Source organism: Pseudochaenichthys georgianus, chromosome 1 (assembly GCF_902827115.2).
Source record: "Pseudochaenichthys georgianus chromosome 1, fPseGeo1.2, whole genome shotgun sequence".
NCBI lineage: Eukaryota > Metazoa > Chordata > Actinopteri > Perciformes > Channichthyidae > Pseudochaenichthys > Pseudochaenichthys georgianus.
In genome coordinates this window covers 39,573,054-39,579,053 of record NC_047503.1, presented here as the reverse complement: position 1 = coordinate 39,579,053, position 6,000 = coordinate 39,573,054, and the positions used below count along the sequence as shown (strand labels likewise).

Genomic DNA, 6,000 nt, shown 5'->3' with positions numbered 1-6,000 from the left:
TTTCTTTATGCTAAGCTATATCTGCTAGCTCTAGTCTTTTATTTGTTTGTGAGAGACAATGCAAATACAATTGTGCAGATAAAGAACTCTTTAAATCTGAAACAGACACAATTAAATAGGAAATTAGAGGGGATACAGATGTCAGAGTTGTATCCATCCTCCCCAAGAAGGCCAAGAAGTCGTTTTCCCAAAATGTCAAACTAATTCCTTCAACAGTAGCCTGTAAACTTCACCACTAGCTGGAGACATTACTCCTCTCCATTTATGAGATGCTTATTGGACTGACAGAGAGTGATCGTGGTTAAATGGAGGAGATGAGATGGGGATGAGTTAAGCACAGTTTGAGGATGAAGGGGGTGAGATATCAAGGGGATCGGGGGCTGCTGCTGCCGGCGGGGCCACGGGCGGCTAGTGGTCTCATTGCTAATTATCTTTATTGTGCTTCTCTGGCAGTTTTTCTGTGCAGGGCCTGTCGCTGGCTCTTGTGTGGGAAGCTCTCCAGAGCTCTCCTTAGTGGCCCCTGGCTAATAACTGCTGAAGGAATCACTCCGAGGTCACAAGCCTTTCTCTGTTGTGTTTTAATCCCCGTGGGGTTTGTTGCAAAGCCAGGAATAGGTGAACACACAAGGAACAATTCTTCCACTACATGCTTGACAACAGTATCTTTTGGTAGTTTGTTGAGGCTCAAAAGGGATGGATATTCAAAATGTACACACGATTTGCCTTACACCTGCGGAGGTCCTGCCTGAAAGCAAAGGGAGCAACAGTCAGGGCCTAAAGGTGATCCTCTGCCCCACCTGCTTCACACGCCAAACCTCCTCTCGGATTCTCACCCTCACTGTGGGGGGGCTTATAGACAAGCTCTCTGCCTTGAAAAGTGGAGTGACCACTGGGCACAAACTAAAAAGACTCTGACAGCTCTTTTGCTGCAGGGGGCTATTGCACTATGTTGTTTTTCTTTGCCATCCATGACAAGCATCGTGTTGAATTACCTTTCATTCAAATGTTCACATGCACGCTCTTTGTCCAGTACTCACAGTGGACACGTCTGGGAGATTTCTGATGAGTTATGTTCCTGTGAGATATCACAACTCTCTTTTAACCCTGTGGTTGTTGCCAGAGTTTGCATCACCTCCAAATATTTGGGTGAAATTCAAGAGGGGGAACCTATCAGATGGATGAACATTGGACTGATGTGTTTGCAGAAAATAAGTAAACAACATTAATTTCATATGAATGAACAAGAAAGTAGGAAGTGGAAATCCTCACAAGGGGTTTTTATGCGATACTCTCATCAAGCTGATAAAAGATTAAGATATAAAAGATATTAATCAAAGTGTTGTGGTGATGAATCAAAGTCATTTGACAAGACAAGCTCCCATATGACTTTGTTGTATTAATTGAATAAATGTTTGTGAAAGATGCACATTCTAGTTTTCGGGAGACTTTATTCAGGTTGTGTTCAGAACTGTGAAGCGCTGATAGGGGAGCTGTATAGCCTACCAACTCTGTAGAGAAGACCTCTGTACTGTACACTTCTGAAGACTTAACACAAGAGTCAGTTGATCTTTGTCGCTTCAGGGGAAAACAGACACCAGAAGTAAAGCCAGATATAGTTTGAAAGCATGCCTAAGATCATACACTGTCTGTACCATCAAAAAAGTGTCCAGATGGATATTCTTAACCGGTTTAACTTGGATGAATTATTTAAATCTTCCCCCAATGCCTCTCTGGCAAGTGAATCCACAACACACAAATGGTCATAGCTAAATGTTATCACTCTTCTTAATTTGTACAACTCAGTACAATCTGTCTTCTGGAAGTTCATCTACATGTTCTATTACTAAATGGACTATTGAGAGTCAAGAGTTCAGAGTTTTGCAAACTATTTTCCTCGCTGAATTGTTACAACAGACCTACATTTTCTCTTGAAATGAAAAGCGCTCTCAGCTTGATGGTAGGATAGGACACAGAGAAAATGTCAATCTTTAAAACCTGTTAGAAAAAAAAAGGATTGTTTCAATTTGAATGTATGTTAAAAAAATATCTTAAAACCTTCCTGTTTACACTTAAAGATACATTTATATGAATGAACGTGTCTGTAATTCACTGATAAGGGTCATATCTCATTCCCTTTATCACTCAACTTCACACAGTATAAAGCGCATACGAATCTCGGCTTGAATTATTACATCATGAATATTTTCATGTGCTCGTTGGCAAATTCAATTTGAAGCAGAGAGCTTTGCAAAATGGTAGAGAAACAGTTAAGAATTGGCTACACGGCAGCCTGCTGTGAACTGTCAAGTCGTCCAGATTGCTTGACTTTTTGAAGATCTTGCCACATGTGGTCCGCTTTTTGAGGCCAATAAAGAGGGAGCTCTGCTAATCCTCGGTGGGGCACCCACTTTGATACCAAACCCATGGTTTACTGTGACAACACATCACAGGGGGTCTCTGTGAAGATAATCTCTAATAAGGGATGAAACGCTGCTGCTGATGAAGCGGCTGAATGCCAGGTTGATCTTTGCAGAACTGCTTTAAGATTGACTGTTAATGACGATGTCTTAAGATGTTTGAAGCAGACGCCTTAATGATGGACCTCCACCCTTGGATCTGCTTCTGTTCGCTGAGATATTCTGCTATTATTTATTCATCTATGTTTTACGATTTATGTTTAATGAAACTCTTAATTGATTTATTTATGAGAAACACAATATGACCTAATGTCTTTATTAATGAGAAGCTGTTTCATATATCAACAATAATGAGCCATTATAATTAGATAAAAAGCAATGATGAAAAACAAGTGACGCAGTAGCTTGTTTAATTACTTTTTACAAGAAAGTGACTGGCTGCTTGTTTCTTTAGACCAAAGAAAAGGCCAATTACAGCTTTTATGTAAGACAATGTTTAATAAATAAAGTGTTTTTCCGTATGGTTCTTTGATATAAGTATAGCCTATAATTTCAATGTAAGAAGAAAGTTTTGTATACAAATATAAATATTAGTTCTGTTCAGTTTTTTTTATTTAGAAAGACTTTGTTAGAAAAAAGAAGTTTCATAACATCAAAAGAAAATCAGCTTGAGTAAAAGAGACGTTGGAAATGCATTTAGAAAAACAACAACAGCTTGAATTAAATAAAAATAACTCAGTACGTGTATGAATGTTATGGTTATATTATATATTTTGTCAGTATTTGTTTATCTGTTTATTTGATATTAAACACGTCGAGTCTACAGACCATGTATAGAAGCAATACAACGCATACTTTTCATTTTCAGTAAAAAAACTGTCCACCAAAAAGGAAGCTTTTATTTTGGTGAATAAATTACGATACTACGTCGCTTACTCAAAGCTCTTACGTCAAACAACTAGTTCTCATTTTGAGCACGACGTTGAGGACGCCGTCGTGATAAGCAACACGTCCATCAACAGCAAACATTTAAAAATGAAAATAAATGGACTCATACACTTCTAGAGAGAAGTTCTGTGTGACATCAAAGTGGAGTGGAGGCAACAACTGACACGGAGTTTGCGTTATATTTGCTGGACAGGTAAGCTACCTGTGATGAAATAACACTAATGTTTGGTAAATAAGCTAGCTTCCTCACTGATGTACAATTAGGCTAATGCTGGGGAAGTAGGCTAACTATTAACTGAGCTAAGTTGAAACTACATTTGATAACTTGTGTTTATAAAACCTAAGTTTCAAAAAGTGTACTAGCCTTAACACTGCTTTCATATTGCCTCATCACCTGTCACTTAGGTTACACAGAGGAAGCTAACTTAATGTTTTATCCCAATAGTGCTGCACCACCTCACTTTTAATTGTCATGTCCTTTATATCTCTATAGTAAACGGTTGCCATGTAAAAGGTTAGAAAGTCATTATTTTACCTACAGCTACCTTAAAATATTTTAGGATTTCTAAAAAAGATTTGGGGCCATACAATTATTTGGTACCACTTTACAATAAGACTACCCGTATAAAGGGTTTACGAATAGTTTGTAATTAATTTATTAATTAGGTTGTGAACACTTTATAAATCATTTTATAAGCTTTTATAAGACATATAAACAGGGCAACTGTGACCGGTTGCTTGCCAAATAGTGAGCCCACATTTATCTGTACTGCTAAGCCTTATATTGGCTACTTAGCTTACTTCGTCTTCTTCATCAGCCAGCATCCTTGGTATCTGTTGTTCACTGAGTTGATTCTCCCCCCATCCATCTTGATGTTTCTTGGCATCTCTTATGACCATTTATGAACGAGTTACTACCATTTATAACTGGTAAAAGGGAGCCTTATTGTAAAGATTGAAACACATCACCATCTATTGACGAGTCACTAACATTTATAACTACTGAAAGGGTGCATTGTTTTTAAGTTTAATACACATGTCCATTTATGAATGAGTTATAACATTCACGTTTACCTAATACACATTTTTCACATGAAATGCAAAGTAAGATGCAACAAGCAAAACATTTTATTCACACATTACTTTTTAATTTGTTCATAGTTTAAAGGCTTTTCTCAGACATAAATGAAATACTTGGTAAGACATAATGGTACTCAGACTGGAAAGGCTTTGTGTATATCCTTGAACAAGCGTCCAAGCAGTCCATCAGTGTGAGCAGAGCCAAGCCAAGATGACCTTTCAAGAGCCTTGAGGTGTTCCTCCAACACACTCTCTGTACGGTTTCTATATGTTGGATATGACTGCCAGCTGGGTGTTCACAAGCCACGTGCTGTGGTTTATGGTGTAGTGGTTGTACCCCATGTTACTCAGCACTCTCCTGTATGCCCTCCACTCATCACTCATAATGCTATTTCCTGACTTAACTTGCCGTCTAATCAGAGGGACAAGGTGGCAACTTGATCGTTTCTCCACTAGTTTCAACAATAGTCTCCGCCTTTTGTCTTTAACTCCCATCATTCCGAAGACCCATTTCTTCCTTCTCCAGGTCCACGTGCATACTAACAAAAAACAAGTCATAACATCATCTTAGTTAACAACAAAATGCACACAAATCACAGTAAAAATGGTTGCACATCATGTTTCAAAATGCCATACTTGTTTATGAGTGTATTGTATACAATTATTTAAGGGTAATTATACAGTAATGGTCCATATTGATGATTTTTTTAAATTCTCTTGTACAAGATAGCCAATCTATAACTTCCGAACATACAGTAGGAACTGGGTACAGTAACTTCTCCCAGACACAAATACTCAAATAAAATAGTTTACTTTATCAGCCTTGGTATTATCAAGGCTGATAAAGCTTACTATTGATTTGATACCAATTTGGTAATACAATTAATAAAAAGAACAAGGTTTGGGTTCGTTCTTCAGATATGACTGTGACGTTAACGTGTAAGCTCAATAATGAACTCCAGCTCAACCAACCATATTGTAATATCTAAGTAATCATCTTGAAATATGACATTATTATTGGTAATGTACACACATCTTATTGTGAGGTTAATTTCACATACACTACGCTGCTCTTCAACACTACTTTGACGATAGCTTGTCTACATAATCGAGCGTAGCGAATTTAAATTAACTTTAGCAATGCATAAAGTTACCTACCTAATAAAATATCTCTCTAACTTACAAGGATGACCTTATTTTACCAACTTCAAACAGAAGCTGTTTATTCTACAGTATTATCCCACTTAACACTTCTCTATTACGTTTTAACTTGGAGGCTACGATTAGTATCGTTAGCACAGATGTATCTACCACTTGCTTACATGCTAACCCAAGCCTTAACATTCATTAACGTTAGCTGACTCAAAACATAAGCAACACATACATAAAGTACTCAAATTTCACTTACCGAAAAACCGCATTCATGCACCGTCTGTTTTAGACGCAGAGCGAGTCACAATAGTCCGATATAAGCATGAAGAATAGTCCACAAGGCACCAGCACACCAAACACAGCCGAGTTCAAGTTGTGTTCCCCGGATGAGCTGAGCAGGCAG

General features: G+C 37.9%; 1 long non-coding RNA gene across 3 annotated transcripts in view; it reads left to right on the top strand.

Moving 5' to 3' along the window:
* The first annotated feature begins 3,313 nt into the window (after positions 1 to 3,313).
* Positions 3,314 to 6,000, top strand: part of LOC117449324 (uncharacterized) — a 101,330-nt gene continuing 98,643 nt past the window's right edge. For all 3 annotated transcript variants that reach the window (XR_011643478.1, XR_004552470.1, XR_011643477.1), the window contains exon 1: positions 3,314 to 3,558. This is a non-coding gene — a long non-coding RNA (uncharacterized lncRNA). The remainder of the gene's footprint in view (positions 3,559 to 6,000) is intronic.